We start from the raw sequence: 22005 nt of genomic DNA, 5'->3' as shown, positions 1-22005 counted from the left end.
GGACAAAGGATACAGAATTATTGGATAGCTTGTGTTCCTCAGGCAAAATGGGCCAAAAAAAGATTTAACTGACTCTGAAAAGTTATTGGGATCAGAGAACCATCAAAAGTTCTGTTGCAAATAGTCCACAGGAACACCAAAAACATGTTGAGAATAAAAGACACACATGAACTGCTAAATATTGGAAAAGAATCAAACGTGAAGCGAACAGGAAGCCATTATCCATGAGTGCTGTCATATTCCAACTGCAACCTCCCTGAAGATCTCAGAAGTTCAAGGTGCTCACTACTCAGCGACAAGACCGAGGTAAAGAGGGCTGAGCCCGACCAACACTGAGCCAGACACAGAAAGGGAAACGTCAAAACTGGTCTAAGAAATATCTGAAGACTAGTGTTGAGCATTCCGATACCGCAAGTATCGGGTATCGGCCGATATTTGCTGTATCGGAATTCCGATACCGAGATCCGATATTTTTGTGGTATCGGGTATCGGTATCGAAACAACATTAATGTGTAAAATAAAGAATTAAAATAAAAAATATTGCTATACTCACCTCTCCGACGCAACCTGGACCTCACCGAGGGAACCGGCAGCGTTGTTTGCTTAAAATTCGCGCGTTTACTTCCTTACGTGAAGTCCCGGCTTGTGATTGGTCGCGTGCCGCCCATGTGGCCGCGACGCGACCAATCACAGCAAGCCGTGACGTAATTTCAGGTCCTTCAGGATTTTAAAATTACGTCACGGCTTGCTGTGATTGGTCGCGTCGCGGCCACATGGGCGGCACGCGACCAATCACAAGCCGGGACTTCACGTAAGGAAGTAAACGCGCGAATTTTAAGCAAACAACGCTGCCGGTTCCCTCGGTGAGGTACAGGCTGCGTCGGAGAGGTGAGTATAGCAATATTTTTTATTTTAATTCTTTATTTTACACATTAACCCCTTCCCGACATCTGACGTTATAGTACGTCAGATGTCGGGTCCCCTGCTTTGATGTGCGCTCCGGCGGTGAGCGCACATCAAAGTCGCGACATGTCAGCTGTTTTTTACAGCTGACATGTGCGCGCAATAGCGGCGGGTGAAATCGCGATCACCCGCCGCTATTAACTAGTTAAATGCCGCTGTCAAACGCAGACAGCGGCATTTAACTACCGCATCCGGCCGTGCGGCCGGATATGAGCGCATCGCCGACCCCCGTCACATGATCGGGGGTCGGCGATGCTTGTACATTGTAACCATAGAGGTCCTGGAGACCTCTATGGTTACTGATCGCCGGTGGCTGTGAGCGCCACCCTGTGGTCGGCGCTCACAGCACACCGGCATTTCTGCTGTGTAGCAGCGATCTTATGATCGCTGCTGCATAGCAGAGCCGATCGCGTTGTACCTGCTTCTAGCCTCCCATGGAGGCTATAGAAGCATGGCAAAAGTAAAAAAAAAAAGTAAAAAAAAATGTGAAAAAAATAAAAAAAATATAAAAGTTTAAATCACCCCCCTTTCGCCCCAATCAAAATAAATCAATAAAAAAAAACCCAACCTACACATATTTGGTATCGCCGCGTTCAGAATCGCCCGATCTATCAATAAAAAAAAAGCATTAACCTGATCGCTAAACGGCGTAATGAGAAAAAAAATCGAAACGCCAGATTTACGTTTTTTTGGTCGCCACGACATTGCATTAAAATGCAATAACGGGCGATCAAAAGAACGTATCTGCACCAAAATGCTATCATTAAAAATGCCAGATCGGCACACAAAAAATAAGACCTCACCTGACCCCAGATCACGAAAAATGGAGACGCTACGAGTATCGGAAAATGGCGCAATTTTGTTTTGTTTTGTTTTTTGCAAAGTTTGGAATTTTTTTTCACCACTTAGGTGAAAAATAACCTAGTCATGTTAGGTGTCTATGAACTCGTACTGACCTGGAGAATCATAATGGCAGGTCAGTTTTAGCATTTAGTGAACCTAGCAAAATAGGCAAGCAAAAAACAAGTGTGGGATTGCACTTTTTTTGCAATTTCACTGCACTTGGAATTTTTTTCCCGTTTTCTAGTACACGACATGGTAAAACCAATGATGTCGTTCAAAAGTACAACTCGTCCCGCAAAAAATAAGCCCTCATATGGCCAAATTGATGGAAAAATAAAAAAGTTATGGCTCTGGGAAGGAGGGGAGCGAAAAACGAAAACGGAAAAACGGAAAAAGCTCCGGGGGTGAAGGGGTTAATATGGTTCCCAGGGCCTGAAGGAGAGTTTCCTCTCCTTCAGACCCTGGGAACCATCAGGGATACCGTCCGATGCATGAGTCCCATTGACTTGTATTGGTATCGGGTATCGGTATCGGATTGGATCTGATACTTTGCCGGTATCGGCCGATACTTTCCGATACCGATACTTTCAAGTATCGGACGGTATCGCTCAACACTACTGAAGACACATTGTTCAAAGGTTTTATGGACTGATGAGATGAGAGTGCCTCTTGATGGATCAGATAGAAGGCCCTTTGGCTGGCTCACTAACAGGCACAGACTTCCACTTCGACTGATATGCCAGCAAGGTGGAGGTGGGGTACGGTTATGGGCTGGCAATATTAAATATAAGCTAATTGGACCTTTTGGGGTTGAAAATGGGCCCAAAATCAACTCTAAATCCAAGAAAAAGACTGCATCTATCAAGAAAACTATTACTTTTATGCAGGACAATCCTCCATTGCAGCATCAAAGTCTCCACTGATTGGATAGCCAGCAAAGGCCTTAAAATGGAATCTGTTAGCAGGTTTTGATATGTAATCTGAGAACAGCATGAAGTAGGGTCTGAGACACAGATTTCAGAAATGTGTAACTTAATAGGCTGTGTGCTGTTGTTTCCATACAGTGTTTTATCACCAGATGCTTATCACTGGCTGGACTGATGCTCGTGTGAGCCGTGGTCCAACCAGACCACTAGAACTGATTAGCAGCTTAATTAAAAAAAACAGTGTACACAGAAAGCTATGGTGTTGCTGGGGAAAGCTTTCTGAGCTCTGCTACATGCTTCATCTAAAAACTCTGCTTGTGTCACAACTATTGTACCTAGTAAACCAAGCCATACATATAATCATAGAATATAGTTGGAAGGGACCCCAGAGTCATCATGTCCAACCCTCTGCTCAATGCAGGATTCACTAAACCATCTCAGACAGATGTCTGTCTAGACTATGTTTGAAGACTTCCATTGAAGAACTCACCACGTCTCGTGGCAGCCTGTTCCACTCATTGATCACCCTCACTGTCAAAAAGTTTATCCTAATATCTCATCTGTATCTTATCCCTTTCAGTCTCAGCCCATTGCTTCTCATGTTTCCATGTGCAAATGAGAATAATGATGATCCCTCTACACAGTGACATCCCTTCAGATATTTGTAGACCTCCATTAGGTCTCCTCTTAGCCTTCTTTTTTAACCGTTCCTCGAAGGACATACTTTGCAGTCCGCTCACCATCCTGGTAGCTCTTCTCTTAACCTGCTCCAGTTTCTTACTGTCTTTTTTAAGATGTGGTGCCAATGTAAGAAGCAGGACCGGATCGGGGGTACCTCTCTTGCGCCAGGTCCGGAACTGTCGGGGCAGTCTTCACTGTTGTCCAGGGGAAAGCTTAGAAACCCAGACAGACCTTTGCACTTGGCAGCAGGGGGTGAGACTAAGCTAAAAAAGCCAGAGCGCGCAGAAGCAGTTAGTCCTGGTGGGAACAATCAGCGCATAGCAGGGAACAGTTGGTGCTCTGTCCTCTGAGCACCATGACAGCGCAGGGCCGCGTGATAGATTCCCGGGGACCACGTACAGAGACTGTGACAAGAAAAGTGCTGTGTGCACATTGGTTCCACCAGCTGAAGGTGCCAAACGCTCCGGGCCAATAAGTTCTGCATGTGTGCCGCTTAGGGAGGACTGGGTGATTCACCATGAACTGTGCTTTATCTCACCCGCATACATCTGTCGAGCTACGCTAAGCTCCGATGGAGTCAGAGATTCCACTTTATGCCGCATAACAGACCCTGGACCCAGGACCCAGTCCAAGACAACAGGACCCCACGGCCACTGTTGGGAACCGGATCATCAATGCCCTCAAGATGACACCGGACTCACCACGCGCTAACTCCATTGGCACCACCGTTTGAACCAAGGACTCTACAGTCAGGAAGCTGCCGGTTTGATAAGTTAACCCTTAAAGAACTGCTGCATTATTTACCGTTGTTGTTTATCGCCCCCTGCACACCATTTGTGTTTATATTACACGCTATACTCCTGTTTATCCCTTCCTCTCCCTGCATGGAGCAACCCCCTGTTCAAGTAAAGTAACATTAACCCTTGCTCTGCCTCCTGTCCTTTACTGCATCCCTCAACCTGCTCACACCCAGAACTGGACACAGTATTCCAGAACATTGCTGGAATCAGGGTATCTTTTAATACATCACTCTGCTCTCACACGAGGTAGAAAAAAGTTGGTGACAAATTCCTTTTAAAGATGAAAGAATAATGACCCCGACCCTTCTTCACTCAACCTAAACTCTACTGAGAACTTGTGGTCCCTTCTTAAAAGAGAGATTTATGGTGAAAGAAACCAGTCCACCTTTCTGAGCAGTGTCTGGTAGGCTGGGGTTGGTGCTGCCCAAAATATTCATTATCAACAGCGTAAGACACTGACGGACTCCTTAGATGGAAAGCTTATGGCTGTTATTGAAAAGAAGGGTTTTATTCTCACTTTAACAGATTAAAAAAAAAACCAAACAATTGAGATAGGAAAATTCACATTTTTCATTTAGTAGCATAATAATTCTGCACACAGAGACATTCTCATAAGACAAAAACCTCACTTTTACTTTAATATTCAGGTTTCAGATTTATTTTAACCTTTGCATTGACTGACAGAAATGGAGATGTTCAATCATAAAATGAATCATCAAAAAAAAAATTGTCTAATAATTGTACACACAGTGTGGAAATGAGCGCTGTGCAGGAAAATAATTGCGTTAAGCATAAATGCTCCAGACGTATATATACTGTATATCCTTGTTGTTATTAAAACTTTATTACCAATGGAGATCTGTCACCAGATTCCACAGCAAAAATTGTGTATGTTATTAAATAGATTTCTTAGACCTGATGAGGCTGGTGTAATTACTTTACACAGCCATAGTAGAATGGCTACGTATTAATTTGTTTTAGTCACTCTGGTATGGCTCAGGTCAGGAGATCTACAGTTAGGTCCATATATATTTGGACAGAGACAACATTTTTCTAATTTTGGTTATAGACATTACCACAATGAAGGGTATCCACATTAAAATTCGATGAAGGGTATAGGAGTTTCAGCTCCTTAACATGTGCCACCCTGTTTTTAAAGGGACCAAAAGTAATTGGACAATTGACTCCAAAGCTATTTCATGGACAGGTGTGGGCTATCCCTTCGTTATGTCACTCTCAATTAAGCAGATAAAAGGCCTGGAGTTGATTTGAGGTGTGGTGCTTGCATTTGGAAGGTTTTGCTGTGAAGTAAACATGTGGTCAAAGGAGCTCTCCATGCAGGTGAAACAAGCCATCCGCTGCGAAAACAGAAAAATCCCATCCGAGAAATTGCTACAATATTAGGAGTGGCAAAATCTACAGTTTGGTACATCCTGAGAAAGAAAAAAAGCACTGGTGAACTCATCAATGCAAAAAGACCTGGGCGCCCAGGGAAGACAACAGTGGTGGATGATCGCAGAATAATCTCCATGGTGAAGAGAAACCCCTTCACAACAGCCAACCAAGTGAACAATACTCTCCAGGAGGTCGGCGTATCAATATCCAAATCTACCATAAAGAGAAGACTGCATGAAAGTAAATACAGAGGGTTCACTGCACAGTGCAAGCCACTCATAAGCATCAAGAATAAAAAGGCTAGACTGGACTTTGCTAAAAAACATCTAAAAAAGACAGCACAGTTCTGGAAGAACATTCTTTGGACAGATGAAACCAAGATCAACCTCTATCAGAATGATGGAAAAAGAAAAGTATGGCGAAGGCGTGATACAGCTCATGATCCAAAGCATACCACATCATCTGTAAACCACGGCGGAGGCAGTGTGATGGCTTGGGCATGCATGGCTGCCAGTGGCACTGGGTCACTAGTATTTATTGATGATGTGACACAGGACAGAAGCAGCTGAATGAATTCTGAGGTATTCAGAGCCATACTGTGTGCTCAGATCCAGCCAAATGCAGCCAAACTGATTGGTCGTCGTTTTATACTACAGATGGACAATGACCCAAAACATAAAGCCAAAGCAACCCAGGAGTTTATTAAAGCAAAGAAGTGGGATATTCTTGAATGGCCAAGTCAGTCACCTGATCTCAACCCAATTGAGCATGCATTTCACTTGTTAACCCCTTCACCCCCAAGGGTGGTTTGCACGTTAATGACCGGGCCAATTTTTACAATTCTGACCACTGTCCCTTTATGAGGTTATAACTCTGGAACGCTTCAACGGATCTTGGCTATTCAGACATTGTTTTCTCGTGACATATTGTACTTTATGATAGTGGTAAAATTTCTTCGATATAACTTGCGTTTATTTGTGAAAAAAACGAATATTTGGTGAAAATTTTGAAAATTTCGCAATTTTCCAACTTTGAATTTTTATGCCCTTAAATCACAGACATATGTCATGCAAAATACTTAATAAGTAACATTTCCCACATGTCTACTTTACGTCAGCACAATTTTGGAACCAAAATTTTTTTTTGTGACGGAGTTATAAGGGTTAAAAGTTGACCAGCAATTTCTCATTTTTACAACACCATTTTTTTTTAGGGACCACATCTCATTTCAAGTAATTTTGAGGGGTCTATATGATAGAAAATACCCAAGTGTGACACCATTCTAAAAACTGCACCCCTCAAGGTGCTCAAAACCACATTCAAGAAGTTTATTAACCCTTCAGGTGTTTCACAGGAATTTTTGGAATGTTTAAATAAAAATAAACATTTAACTTTTTTTCACACAAAATTTATTTCAGCTCCAATTTGTTTTATTTTACCAAGGGTAACAGGAGAAAATAGACCCCAAAATTTGTTGTACAATTTGTCCTGAGTACGCTGATACCCTATATGTGGGGGTAAACCACTGTTTGGGTGCATGGCAGAGCTCGGAAGGAAAGGAGCGCCATTTGACTTTTCAATGCAAAATTGACTGGAATTGAGATGGGACGCCATGTTGCATTTGGAGAGCCCCTGATGTGCCTAAACATTGAAACCCCCCACAAGTGACACCATTTTGAAAAGTAGACCCCTTAAGGAACTTATCTAGATGTGTGTTGAGCACTTTGACCCAACAAGTGCTTCACAGAAGTTTATAATGCAGAGCCGTAAAAATAAAAAATCAGATTTTTTCACAAAAATGATCTTTTCGCCCCCAATTTTTTATTTTCCCAAGGGTAAGAGAAGAAATTGGACACGAAAAATTGTTGTGCAATTTGTCCTGAGTACGCTGATACTCCATATGTGGGTGTAAACCATTGTTTGGGCGCATGGCAGAGCTCGGAAGGGAAGGAGCGCCATTTGACTTTTCAATGCAAAATTGACTGGAATTGAGATGGGACGCCATGTTGCGTTTGGAGAGCCCCTGATGTGCCTAAACATTGAAACCCTGTACAAGTGACACCATTTTGGAAAGTAGACCCCATAAGGAACTTATCTAGATGTGTGTTGAGCACTTTGACCCAACAAGTGCTTCACAGAAGTTTATAATGCAGAGCCGTAAAAATAAAAAATCATTTTTTCACAAAAATGATCTTTTCGCCCCCATTTTTTTATTTCCCCAAGGGTAAGAGAAGAAATTAGACCACAAAAGTTGTTGTGCAATTTGTCCTGAGTTCGACGATACCCCATATGTGGGGGTAAACCACTGTTTGGGCACATAGCAGAGCTCGGAAGGGAAGGAGCGCTATTTTACTTTTCAATGCAAAATTGACTGGAATTAAGATGGGATGCCATGTTGCGTTTGGAGAGCCCCTGATGTGCCTAAACATTAAAAACCCCCACAAGTGACACCATTTTGGAAAGTAGACCCCCTAAGAAACTTATCTAGATGTGTTTTGAGAGCTTTGAACCCCCAAGTGTTTCACTACAGTTTATAACGCAGAGCCGTGAAAATAAAAATTCTTTTTTTTTTCACAAAAATGATTTTTAGCCCCCAGTTTTGTATTTTCACAAGGGTATCAGGATAAATTGGACCCCAAAAGTTGTTGTCCAGTTTGTCCTGAGTACGCTGATACCCCATATGTGGGGGGGAACCACTGTTTGGGTGCATGACAGAGCTCTGAAGGGAAGGAGCGCCATTTGGAATGCAGACTTAAATGGATTGGTCTGCAGGCGTCACGTTGCATTTGCAGAGCCCCTGATGTACCCAAACATTACAAACCCCCCACAAGTGACCCCATATTGGAAACTAGACCCCCCAAGGAACTTATCTAGATGTGTTGTGAGAACTTTGAACCCCCAAGTATTTCACTACAGTTTATAACGCAGAGCCGTGAAAATAAAAATTCTTTTTTTTTTCACAAAAATGATTTTTAGCCCCCAGTTTTGTATTTTCACAAGGGTATCAGGATAAATTGGACCCCAAAAGTTGTTTTCCAATTTGTCCTGAGTACGCTGATACCCCATATGTGGGGGGGAACCACTGTTTGGGCGCATGACAGAGCTCGGAAGGGAAGGAGCGCCATTTGGAATGCAGACAAATGGATTGGTCTGCAGGCGTCACGTTGCATTTGCAGAGCCCCTGATGTACCCAAACAGTACAAACCCCCCACAAGTGACCCCATATCGGAAACTAGACCCCCCAAGGAACTTATCTAGATGTGTTGTGAGAACTTTGAACCCCCAAGTGTTTCACTACAGTTTACAACGCAGAGCCATGAAAATAAAAAAACTTTTTTTTCCCACAAAACTTATTTTTTGGCCCCCAGTTTTGTATTTTCCCAAGGGTAGCAGGAGAACTTGGACCCCAAAAGATGATGTCCAATTTGTCCTGAGTACGCTGATACCCCATATGTTGGGGTAAACCCCTGTTTGGGCACACGGGAGAGCTCTGAAGGGAAGGAGCACTGTTTTCCTTTTTCAACGCAGAATTGGCTGGAATTCAGATCGGATGCCATGTCCCGTTTGGAGAGCCCCTGATGTGCCTAAACAGTGGAAACCCCCCAATTATAACTGAAACCCTAATCCAAACACACCCCTTACCCTAATCCCAACAGTAACCCTAACCACTCCTCTAACCCAGACACACCCAACCCTATTCCCAACCGTAAATGTAATCCAAACCCTAACCCTATCTTTAGTCCCAACCCTAACTGTAGCCCCAACCCTAGCCCCAACCCTAGCCCTAACCCTAGCCCTAACCTGAGCAATAACCCTAGCCCTAACACTAGCCATAACACTAGCCCTAACCCTAGCCCTAACCCTAGCCCCAACCCTAGCCCTAACCCTAGCCCTAACCCTAGCCCAACCCTAGCCCTAACCCTAACCCTAGCACCAACCCTAGCCCCAACCCTAACCCTAACCCTAGCCCTAACCCTTGCCCTAACCCTAACCCTAGCCCTAACCCTAGCTCTAACCCTAGCTCTAACCCTAGCCCTAACTCTAGTCCTAACTCTAGTCCTAACTCTAGTCCTAACTCTAGCCCTAACCCTAATGGGAAAATGGAAATAAATACATTTTTTAATTTTTCCCTAACTAAGGGGGTGATGAAGGGGGGTTTGATTTACTTTTATAGCGGGTTTTTTAGCGGATTTTTATGATTGGCAGCCGTCACATACTGAAAGACGCTTTTCATTGCAAAAAATATTTTTTGCGTTACCACATTTTGAGAGCTGTAATTTTTCCATATTTGAGTCCACAGAGTCATGTGAGATCTTGTTTTTTGTGGGACGAGTTGATGTTTTTATTGGTAACATTTTCGGACACGTGACATTTTTTGATCGCTTTTTATTCCGATTTTTGTGAGGCAGAGTGATCAAAAACCAGCTATTCATGAATTTCTTTTGGGGGAGGCGTTTATACCGTTCCGCGTTTGGTAAAATTGATAAAGCAGTTTTATTCGTCGGGTCAGTACGATTACAGCGATATCTCATTTATATCATTTTTTTATGTTTTGGCGCTTTTATACGATAAAAACTATTTTATAGAAAAAATAATTATTTTGGTATCGCTTTATTCTCAGGACTATAACTTTTTTATTTTTTTGCTGATGATGCTGTATCGTGGCTCTTTTTTTGCGGGACAAGATGACGTTTTCAGCGGTACCATGCATATTTATATCAGTCTTTTTGATCGCGTGTTATTCCACTTTTTGTTCGGCGGTATGATAATAAAGTGTTGTTTTTTGCATCGTTTTTTTTTTTTTTTTTCTTACGGTGTTTACTGAAGGGGTTAACTAGTGGGGCAGTTTTAAAAGTTGGGTCGTTACGGACGCGGCGATACTAAATATGTGTACTTTTATTGTTTTTTTTATTTTATTTAGCAAAAGAAATGTATTTATGGGAATAATATATATATATTTTTTTCTTTATTTAGGATATTTTTTTTATTTATTTTTTTACACATGTGGGGAATTTTTTTTTAACTTTTTTACTTTGTCCCAGGGGGGGACATCACAGATCATTGATCTGGCAGTGTGCACAGCACTCTGCCAGATCTGCGATCTGCTGTGCAGGGCTGCAGGCTTACCAAGTGTCTGCTCTGAGCAGACACTCGGTAAGCCACCTCCCTCCCTGCAGGACCCGGATGCCGCGGCCATCTTGGATCCGGGACCTGCGGCGAGGAGGGAGGTAGGAGACCCTCGGAGCAACGCGATCACATCGCGTTGCTCCGGGGGTCTCAGGGAAGCCCGCAGGGAGCCCCCTCCCTGCGCGATGCTTCCCTATACCGCCGGTACACCGCGATGTTTGATCGCGGTGTGCCGGGGGTTAATGTGCCAGGGGCGGTCCGTGACCGCTCCTGGCACATAGTGCCAGATGTCAGCTGCGATATGCAGCTGACACCCGGCCGCGATCGGCCGCGCTCCCCCCGTGAGCGCGGCCGATCGCGTATGACGTACTATCCCGTCGGTGGTCATACGGGCCCACCCCACCTCGACGGGATAGTACGTCAGATGTCAGGAAGGGGTTAAAGACTAAACTTCAGACAGAAAGGCCCACATGGGGTTTTTTGTTAGGTTAGGCTATGGGTTGAACTAGATGGACTGTTGTGAATTTGCTTTTTGCTCCCTCTAGTGGTTACTAGTTTTTTGACTCTGGTTTTTCTGTCATTCCTTTTATCCGCACCTGGGTCGTTAGTTAGGGGTGTTGCTATATAAGCTCCCTGGACCTTCAGTTCAATGCCTGGCAACATAGTTTTCAGAGCTAGTCTGCTGCGCTCTTGTCTACTGATCCTGGTTCCAGTTATATCAGCTAAGTCTGCTTTTTGCTTTTTGCTATTTGTTTTGGTTTTGTTATTTTGTCCAGCTTGTTCCAAATCTATATCCTGACCTTTGCTGGAAGCTCTAGGGGGCTGGTGTTCTCCCCCCGGACCGTTAGACGGTTCGGGGGTTCTTGAATTTCCAGTGTGGATTTTGATAGGGTTTTTGTTGACTATATAAGTTACCTTTCTTTATTCTGCTATCAGTAAGCGGGCCTCTCTGTGCTAAACCTGGTTCATTTCTGTGTTTGTCATTTCCTCTTACCTCACCGTTATTATTTGTGGGGGGCTTCTATCCAGCTTTGGGGTCCCCTTCTCTGGAGGCAAGAAAGGTCTTTGTTTTCCTCTACTAGGGGTAGCTAGATTCTCCGGCTGGCGCGTGTCATCTAGAATCAACGTAGGAATGATCCCCGGCTACTTCTAGTGTTGGCGTTAGGAGTAGATAAATGGTCAACCCAGTTACCACTGCCCTATGAGCTGGATTTTTGTATTCTGCAGACTTCCACGTTCCTCTGAGACCCTCGCCATTGGGGTCATAACAGTTTGCCAGGCCAGTATTAAATGTTTAATGCATTGCAGAAGAGGGATTATAAGAAAGAAGATTCTGAGTTTTTTTTTTTTTTTTTTTTTCTTCTTCCCCTTTACCTCAGAGTGGCTATGCTTGCTGCAGACATGAATGTCCAGACCTTGATTACAAGTGTGGACCAGCTGGCTACTCGTGTGCAGGGCATACAAGACTATGTTATCAGAAATCCTAGGTCAGAACCTAAAATACCGATTCCTGAACTGTTTTCCGGAGACAGGTTTAAGTTTAGGAATTTCATGAATAATTGTAAATTGTTTTTGTCCCTGAGACCCTGTTCATCTGGAGACTCTGCTCAGCAAGTAAAAATTGTTATTTCGTTCTTACGGGGCGACCCTCAGGATTGGGCTTTTTCGCTGGCGCCAGGAGATCCGGCATTGGCTGATATTGATGCGTTTTTTCTGGCGCTCGGTTTACTTTATGAGGAACCCAATCTTGAGATTCAGGCAGAAAAGGCCTTGCTGGCTATGTCTCAGGGGCAGGACGAGGCTGAAGTGTATTGCCAAAAATTTCGGAAATGGTCCGTGCTGACACATTGGAACGAGTGTGCACTGGCCGCTAATTTTAGAAATGGCCTTTCTGAAGCCATTAAGAATGTTATGGTGGGTTTTCCCATTCCCACAGGTCTGAATGATACTATGGCACTGGCTATTCAAATTGACCGGCGGTTGCGGGAGCGCAAAACCGCAAATTCCCTCATGGTGTTGTCTGAACAGACACCTAATTCGGTGCAATGTGATAGAAAAACCGCAAATTCCCTCATGGTGTTGTCTGAACAGACACCTGATTTAATGCAATGTGATAGAATCCTGACTAGAAATGAGCGGAAAATTCATAGACGCCGGAATGGCTTGTGCTACTACTGTGGTGATTCTACACATGTTATCTCAGCATGCTCTAAACGTATAGCTAAGGTTGTTAGTCCTGTCACCGTTGGTAATTTGCAACCTAAATTTATTCTGTCTGTAACTTTGATTTGCTCACTGTCGTCTTATCCTGTCATGGCGTTTGTAGATTCAGGTGCTGCCCTGAGTCTTATGGATCTGTCATTTGCTAAGCACTGTGGTTTTACTCTTGAACCATTAGAAAATCCTATTCCTCTTAGGGGTATTGATGCTACGCCATTGGCAGCAAATAAACCGCAGTATTGGACACAGGTTACCATGTGCATGACTCCTGAACACCGCGAGGTGATACGTTTCCTGGTTTTACATAAAATGCATGATTTGGTTGTTTTAGGGCTGCCATGGTTACAGACCCATAATCCAGTCCTGGACTGGAAGGCTATGTCAGTCTCAAGTTGGGGCTGTCGTGGTATTCATGGGGATTCCCTGCCTGTGTCTATTGCTTCTTCTACGCCTTCGGAAGTTCCGGAGTATTTGTCTGATTATCAGGATGTCTTCAGTGAGTCTGAGTCCAGTGCACTGCCTCCTCATAGGGACTGTGACTGTGCTATAGATTTGATCCCAGGCAGTAAATTTCCTAAGGGAAGACTGTTTAATCTGTCGGTACCTGAACATACCGCTATGCGTTCATATATCAAGGAGTCTCTGGAGAAAGGACATATTCGTCCGTCTTCTTCCCCTCTTGGTGCGGGATTCTTTTTTGTGGCAAAAAAGGACGGATCTTTGAGACCTTGTATTGATTATCGGCTTTTAAATAAGATCACTGTCAAATTTCAGTATCCTTTACCGCTGTTGTCTGACTTGTTTGCCCGGATTAAAGGTGCCAAGTGGTTCACCAAGATAGACCTTCGTGGTGCGTACAACCTTGTGCGCATTAAGCAAGGTGATGAATGGAAAACCGCATTCAATACGCCCGAAGGTCATTTTGAGTACTTGGTGATGCCTTTTGGGCTCTCCAATGCGCCTTCAGTTTTTCAGTCCTTTATGCATGACATTTTCCGGAAGTATCTGGATAAATTTTTGATTGTTTATCTGGATGATATTTTGGTTTTTTCTGATAATTGGGATTCGCATGTGGAGCAGGTCAGGTTGGTCTTTAAAATTTTGCGTGAAAATTCTTTGTTTGTCAAGGGCTCAAAGTGTCTCTTTGGTGTACAGAAGGTTCCCTTTTTGGGGTTCATTTTTTCCCCTTCTGCTGTGGAGATGGACCCAGTCAAGGTCCGAGCTATTCTTGATTGGACTCAGCCCTCGTCAGTTAAGAGTCTTCAGAAGTTCTTGGGTTTCGCTAACTTCTACCGTCGTTTTATCGCTAATTTTTCTAGCATTGTGAAACCTTTGACGGATATGACCAAGAAGGGCTCCGATGTAGCTAACTGGGCTCCTGCTGCCGTGGAGGCTTTCCAGGAGTTGAAACGCCGGTTTACTTCGGCGCCTGTTTTGTGCCAGCCCGATGTCTCACTTCCCTTTCAGGTTGAGGTGGATGCTTCAGAGATTGGAGCAGGGGCCGTTTTGTCGCAGAGAGGCCCTGGTTGCTCTGTTATGAAACCTTGTGCCTTTTTCTCTAGGAAGTTTTCGCCTGCCGAGCGAAATTATGATGTGGGCAATCGGGAGTTGTTGGCCATGAAATGGGCATTTGAGGAGTGGCGTCATTGGCTCGAGGGTGCTAAGCATCGTGTGGTGGTCTTGACTGATCACAAAAATCTGATGTATCTCGAGTCTGCTAAACGCCTTAATCCAAGACAGGCCCGCTGGTCATTGTTTTTCTCCCGCTTTGATTTTGTTGTCTCGTATTTACCAGGTTCAAAGAATGTGAAGGCCGATGCTCTTTCTAGGAGCTTTGTGCCTGATGCTCCTGGAGTCGCTGATCCTGTTGGTATTCTTAAAGATGGAGTTATCTTGTCAGCTATTTCTCCGGATCTGCGACGTGTGTTGCAGAGATTTCAGGCTGATAGGCCTGAGTCTTGTCCACCTGACAGACTGTTTGTCCCGGATAAGTGGACCAGCAGAGTCATTTCCGAGGTTCATTCCTCGGTGTTGGCAGGTCACCCGGGAATTTTTGGCACCAGAGATCTGGTGGCCAGGTCCTTTTGGTGGCCTTCCTTGTCAAGGGATGTGCGGTCATTTGTGCAGTCCTGTGGGACTTGTGCTCGAGCTAAGCCTTGCTGTTCTCGTGCCAGCGGTTTGCTCTTGCCCTTGCCTGTCCCGAAGAGACCTTGGACACATATCTCCATGGATTTCATTTCTGATCTTCCGCTATCTCAGGGCATGTCCGTTATCTGGGTGATATGTGATCGCTTCTCCAAGATGGTCCATTTGGTTCCTTTGCCTAAGCTGCCTTCCTCTTCCGATCTGGTTCCTGTGTTTTTCCAGAACGTGGTTCGTTTGCACGGCATCCCTGAGAATATTGTGTCAGACAGAGGATCCCAGTTCGTTTCCAGGTTCTGGCGATCCTTTTGTAGTAGGATGGGCATTGATTTGTCGTTTTCGTCTGCTTTCCATCCTCAGACTAATGGACAGACGGAGCGAACCAATCAGACTTTGGAGGCTTATTTGAGGTGTTTTGTCTCTGCTGATCAGGACGATTGGGTGACATTCTTGCCGTTGGCTGAGTTTGCCCTTAATAATCGGGCTAGTTCCGCCACCTTGGTTTCGCCTTTTTTCTGCAACTCTGGTTTCCATCCTCGCTTTTCTTCGGGTCATGTGGAGCCTTCTGACTGTCCTGGGGTGGATTCTGTGGTGGATAGGTTTCAGCGGATCTGGAATCATGTGGTGGACAACTTGAAGTTGTCACAGGAGAGGGCTCAGCGCTTTGCCAACCGCCGCCGCGGTGTGGGTCCCCGACTACGCGTTGGGGATTTGGTATGGCTTTCTTCCCGCTTTGTTCCTATGAAGGTCTCCTCTCCCAAATTTAAACCTCGTTTTATTGGGCCTTACAAGATATTGGAAATCCTTAATCCTGTATCTTTTCGTCTGGATCTTCGTGTGTCGTTTGCTATTCACAATGTATTTCATAGGTCCTTGTTGCGGCGGTACATTGTGCCTGTAGTTCCTTCTGCTGAGCCTCCTGCTCCGGTGTTGGTTGAGGGCGAGTTGGAGTACGTGGTGGAGAAGATCTTGGATTCTCGCCTCTCCAGGCGGAGACTTCAGTACCTGGTCAAGTGGAAGGGCTATGGTCAGGAGGATAATTCCTGGGTGGTCGCCTCTGATGTTCATGCGGCCGATTTAGTTCGTGCCTTTCATGCCGCTCATCCTGATCGCCCTGGTGGTCGTGGTGAGGGTTCGGTGACCCCTCACTAAGGGGGGGGTACTGTTGTGAATTTGCTTTTTGCTCCCTCTAGTGGTTACTAGTTTTTTGACTCTGGTTTTTCTGTCATTCCTTTTATCCGCACCTGGGTCGTTAGTTAGGGGTGTTGCTATATAAGCTCCCTGGACCTTCAGTTCAATGCCTGGCAACGTAGTTTTCAGAGCTAGTCTGCTGTGCTCTTGTCTACTGATCCTGGTTCCAGTTATATCAGCTAAGTCTGCTTTTTGCTTTTTGCTATTTGTTTTGGTTTTGTATTTTTGTCCAGCTTGTTCCAAATCTATATCCTGACCTTTGCTGGAAGCTCTAGGGGGCTGGTGTTCTCCCCCCGGACCGTTAGACGGTTCGGGGGTTCTTGAATTTCCAGTGTGGATTTTGATAGGGTTTTTGTTGATTATATAAGTTACCTTTCTTTATTCTGCTATCAGTAAGCGGGCCTCTCTGTGCTAAACCTGGTTCATTTCTGTGTTTGTCATTTCCTCTTACCTCACCGTTATTATTTGTGGGGGGCTTCTATCCAGCTTTGGGGTCCCCTTCTCTGGAGGCAAGAAAGGTCTTTGTTTTCCTCTACTAGGGGTAGCTAGATTCTCCGGCTGGCGCGTGTCATCTAGAATCAACGTAGGAATGATCCCCGGCTACTTCTAGTGTTGGCGTTAGGAGTAGATATATGGTCAACCCAGTTACCACTGCCCTATGAGCTGGATTTTTGTATTCTGCAGACTTCCACGTTCCTCTGAGACCCTCGCCATTGGGGTCATAACAATGGACTTAAAGTCTTCCTTCAACATTAACCCCTTTCTGACGTATGACGTACTATCCCGTTGAGGTGGGGTGGGCCCGTATGACCACCGACGGGATAGTACGTTATATGCAATCGGCCGCGCTCACGGGGGGAGCGTGGCCGTTCGTGGCCGGCCGATTGTCAGCTGACTATCGCAGCTGACATCCGGCACTATGTGCCAGGAGTGGTCGCGGACCGCCCCTGGCACATTAACCCCCCGATTGCGTTGCTCCAAGGGTCTCCTACCTCCTCCTTCCTGCAGGCCCGGATCCAAAATGGCCGCGGGGCTGCATCCAGGTCCTGCAGGGAGGTGGCTTACCAGTGCCTGCTCAGAGCAAGTGCTGGTAAGCCTGCAGGAGTGCACGTCACATCGCTGATCTGACACAGTGCACAGCAAAGTGTCAGATCAGCGATCTTACACTATAGCATGATGCCTTTCCCTGGAGCAATATTATACTGTAAAAAAAAATATTCACATGTGTAAAAAAAAATTTAAAAAAATTCCTTAAAAAAAAAAAAAAAAAATATATATATATATATATATATATATATATATATATATATATATATATATAATATAATATATATAGTAATAAAAAGATGGAACAGCACAAAAACTTCTACTTATCTTCGGGTGCAGAGCCCCCAGACAACCTGTCCACTGGTTGCTGACAGTCCATATACAGGTCCTTCTCAAAAAATTAGCATATAGTGTTAAATTTCATTATTTACCATAATGTAATGATTACAATTAAACTTTCATATATTATAGATTCATTATCCACCAACTGAAATTTGTCAGGTCTTTTATTGTTTTAATACTGATGATTTTGGCATACAACTCCTGAAAACCCCAAAAACCTGCCTCAATAAATTAGCATATTTCACCCGTCCAATCAAATAAAAGTGTTTTTTAATAACAAAAAAAAAACCCATCAAATAATAATGTTCAGTTATGCACTCAATACTTGGTCGGGAATCCTTTGGCAGAAATGACTGCTTCAATGCGGCGTGGCATGGAGGCAATCAGCCTGTGACACTGCTGAGATGTTATGGAGGCCCAGGATGCTTCAATAGCGGCCTTAAGCTCATCCAGAGTGTTGGGTCTTGCGTCTCTCAACTTTCTCTTCACAATATCCCACAGATTCTCTATGGGGTTCAGGTCAGGAGAGTTGGCAGGCCAATTGAGCACAGTAATACCATGGTCAGTAAACCATTTACCAGTGGTTTTGGCACTGTGAGCAGGTGCCAGGTCGTGCTGGAAAATGAAATCTTCATCTCCATAAAGCATTTCAGCCGATGGAAGCATGAAGTGCTCCAAAATCTCCTGATAGCTAGCTGCATTGACCCTGCCCTTGATGAAACACAGTGGACCAACACCAGCAGCTGACATGGCACCCCACACCATCACTGACTGTGGGTACTTGACACTGGACTTCAGGCATTTTGGCATTTCCTTCTCCCCAGTCTTCCTCCAGACTCTGGCACCTTGATTTCCGAATGACATGCAAAATTTGCTTTCATCAGAAAAAAGTACTTGAGACCACTTAGCAACAGTCCAGTGCTGCTTCTCTGTAGCCCAGGTCAGGCGCTTCTGCCGCTGTTTATGGTTCAAAAGTGGCTTTACCTGGGGAATGCGGCACCTGTAGCCCATTTCCTGCACACGCCTGTGCACGGTGGCTCTGGATGTTTCCACACCAGACTCAGTCCACAATCTTCCTCAAGGTCCGGTCACCTCTTCTCGTTGTACAGCGTTTTCTGCCACATTGTTTCCTTCCAACAGACTTACCATTGAGGTGCCTTGATACAGCACTCTGGGAACAGCCTATTTGTTGAGAAATTTCTTTCTGGGTCTTACCCTCTTGCTTGAGGGTGTCAATGATGGCCTTCTTGACATCTGTCAGGTCGCTAGTCTTACCCATGATGGGGGTTTTGAGTAATGAACCAGGCAGGGAGTTTTTAAAAGCCTCAGGTATCTTTTGCATGTGTTTAGAGTTAATTAGTTGATTCAGAAGATTAGGGTAATAGGTCGTTTAGAGAACCTTTTCTTGATATGCTAATTTATTGAGACAGGTTTTTTGGGTTTTCAGGAGTTGTATGCCAAAATCATCAGTATTAAAACAATAAAAGACCTGACAAATTTCAGTTGGTGGATAATGAATCTATAATATATGAAAGTTTAATTGTAATCATTACATTATGGTAAATAATGAAATTTAACACTATATGCTAATTTTTTGAGAAGGACCTGTACTTCACAAAAAAAGGCAGCACTCCATTTTCTTTAAGACAATGTGCAGGAATTTATTGAACCCACATCTCCGTGCAACGTTTCGGCTCTGAATGAGCCTTTCTCAAGCAGTGAGTATTGTTTCATACAACATATATATAGAGACACATCTCCAACATCCCCCAATCACAGCCAATTAATTACCATCATGTGTTTTATACATTATTACAATTTACCAAATAAAGTGCTTTAGTGCTTCAAATGTGCAAATATTAATAAATAAGCCATTACATTTAGCCAATATCTGTCATCCACTTGCGTTTACCTCTGGAGTGACACAGCGTTTATGGAGGATCCAGCATGTTACTTATATTGTTCCCATAAATACATTTCTTTATCTAAAAAAAAATAAAATAAAAGTACACATATTTAGTATCGCCGCGTCCGTAATGACCCGACCTATAAAACTGTCCCACTAGTGAACACCGTAAAAAAAAAAAAAGGCAAAAAAACAACGCTTTTTTATCATACCGCCAAACAAAAAGTAGAATAACACGCGATCAAAAAGACGGATATAAATAACCATGGTACCGCTGAAAACGTCATCTTGTCCCGCAAAAAACGAGCCACAATACAGCATCATCAGCAAAAAAATAAAAAAGTTATAGTCCTCAGAATAAAGCAATGGAAAAATAATAATTTTTTCTATAAAATAGTTTTTATCGTATAAAAGCGCCAAAACATAAAAAAATGATATAAATGAGATATCGCTGTAATCGTACTGACCCTGAAGAATAAAACTGCTTTATCCATTTTACCAAACGCGGAACGGTATAAACACCCCCTAAAAAACAAAATTAGTGAATAGCTGGTTTTTGGTAATTCTGCCTCACAAAAATTGGAATAAAAAGCGATCAAAAAATGTCACGTGCCCGAAAATGTTACCAATAAAAACGTCAACTCGTCCCGCAAAAAACAAGACCTCACATGACTCTGTGGACCAAAATTTGGAAAAATTATAGCTCTCAAAATGTGGTAATGCAAAAAATATTTTTTGCAATAAAAAGCGTCTTTTAGTGTATGACGGCTGCCAATCATAAAAATCCGCTAAAAAACCGCTATAAAAGTAAATCAAACCCCCCTTCATCACCCCCTTATTTAGAGAAAAATTTAAAAAATTTAAAAAATGTATTTATTTCCATTTTCCCGTTAGGGTTAGGGCAAGGGTTAGGGTTGGGGCTAGGGTTAAGGCTACAGTTAGGGTTGAGTCTAACGTTAGGGTTAGGGTTGGGGCTAAAGTTAGGGTTAGGGTTTGGATTACATTTATGGTTGGGAATAGGGTTGGGATTAGGGTTAGGGGTGTGTCAGGGTTAGAGGAGTGGTTACGGTTACCGTTGGGATTAGGTTTAGGGGTGTGTTTGGGTTAGGGTTTCAGTTATAATTGGGGGGTTTCCACTGTTTAGGCACATCAGGGGCTCTTCAATTGCAACATGGCATCCCATCTCAATTCCAGTCAATTTTGAGTTGCAAGGTCAAATGGCGCCCCTTCCCTTCTGAGCTCTCCCATGCGCCCAAACAGTGGTTTACCCCCACATATTGGGTATCATCGTACTCAGGACAAATTATACAACAAATTTTGGGGTCCAATTTCTTCTCTTACCCTTGGGGGAAAAAAATTGGGGGCAAAAAGATCATTTTTGTGAAAAAATATGATTTTTTATTTTTATGGCTCTGCATTATAAACTTCTGTGAAGCACTTGGTCGGTCAAATTGCTCACCACACATCTAGATAAGTTCCTAAGGGGGGTCTACTTTCCAAAATGGTGTCACTTGTGGGGGGTTTCAATGTTTAGGCACATCAGTGGCTCTCCAAACGCAACATGGGGTCCCATCTCAATTCCAGTCAATTTTGCATTGAAAAGTCAAATGGTGCTCCTTCGCTTCCAAGCTCTGCCATGTGCCCAAACAGTGGTTTACCCCCACATATGGGGTATCGGCGTACTCAGGACAAATTGTACAACAACTTTTGGGGTCCATTTTCTCCTGTTACCCTTGGAAAAATAAAACAAATTGGAGCTGAAGTAAGTTTTTTGTGAAAAAAAGTTAAATGTTCATTTTTATTTAAAAAATTCCTGTGAAACACCTGAAGGGTTAATAAACTTCTTGAATGTGGTTTTGAGCACCTTGAGGGGTGCAGTTTTTAGAATGGTGTCACACTTGGTTATTTTCTATCATATAGACCCCTGAAAATGATTTCAAATGAGATGTGGTCCCTAAAAAAAATGGTGTTGTAAAAATGAGAAATTGCTGGTCAAATTTTAACCCTTATAACTCCCTAACTAAAAAAAACTTTGGTTCCAAAATTGTGCTACATTTTGTGCTACAATACAGTTCATATTGTGAAATATGGTGAGAGACCTTCTTTAACTTGTGTGGATCAAAAAGATTTTCCCAGCTCTGCTCAGCATCTAATCATGATGCCATGTGGCCTAACAAGCGAAAGGAGCTCTAAGGATACCAGGCTGCGAATGTCGGGCATACAAATGATGACAGCTCTTGTCGGCTGTCACAGAGGACCAAACTGGACTCTGGACCAGGGCAAATTGTTTGCTCACTTCTATCTTTAACTCTTGTTGTCGGTGTCAGTGAGAACCATTACATCTCGCACCTTGGTCAGCCAGCTAAACCAAACTATTGCATGTCCTTGGCCTTAGCTACTTAATCTTCATGGATGAATAATA

The 22005-nt window shown here is 43.7% G+C and overlaps 1 protein-coding gene across 7 annotated transcripts in view; it reads left to right on the top strand.

The window, feature by feature from the left end:
- The window catches only part of LOC143764740 (germ cell-specific gene 1-like protein), a 156519-nt gene that overhangs the window by 119049 nt on the left and 15465 nt on the right, over positions 1-22005 (top strand). The gene's annotated exons all lie outside the window — the stretch shown is intronic.

The sequence above is a fragment of the Ranitomeya variabilis genome, chromosome 4 (assembly GCF_051348905.1).
Source record: "Ranitomeya variabilis isolate aRanVar5 chromosome 4, aRanVar5.hap1, whole genome shotgun sequence".
Classification (NCBI taxonomy): Eukaryota; Metazoa; Chordata; class Amphibia; order Anura; family Dendrobatidae; genus Ranitomeya; species Ranitomeya variabilis.
The sequence above is the reverse complement of the archived record's forward strand: the minus strand, read 5'-3'. Positions and strand labels throughout refer to the sequence as shown.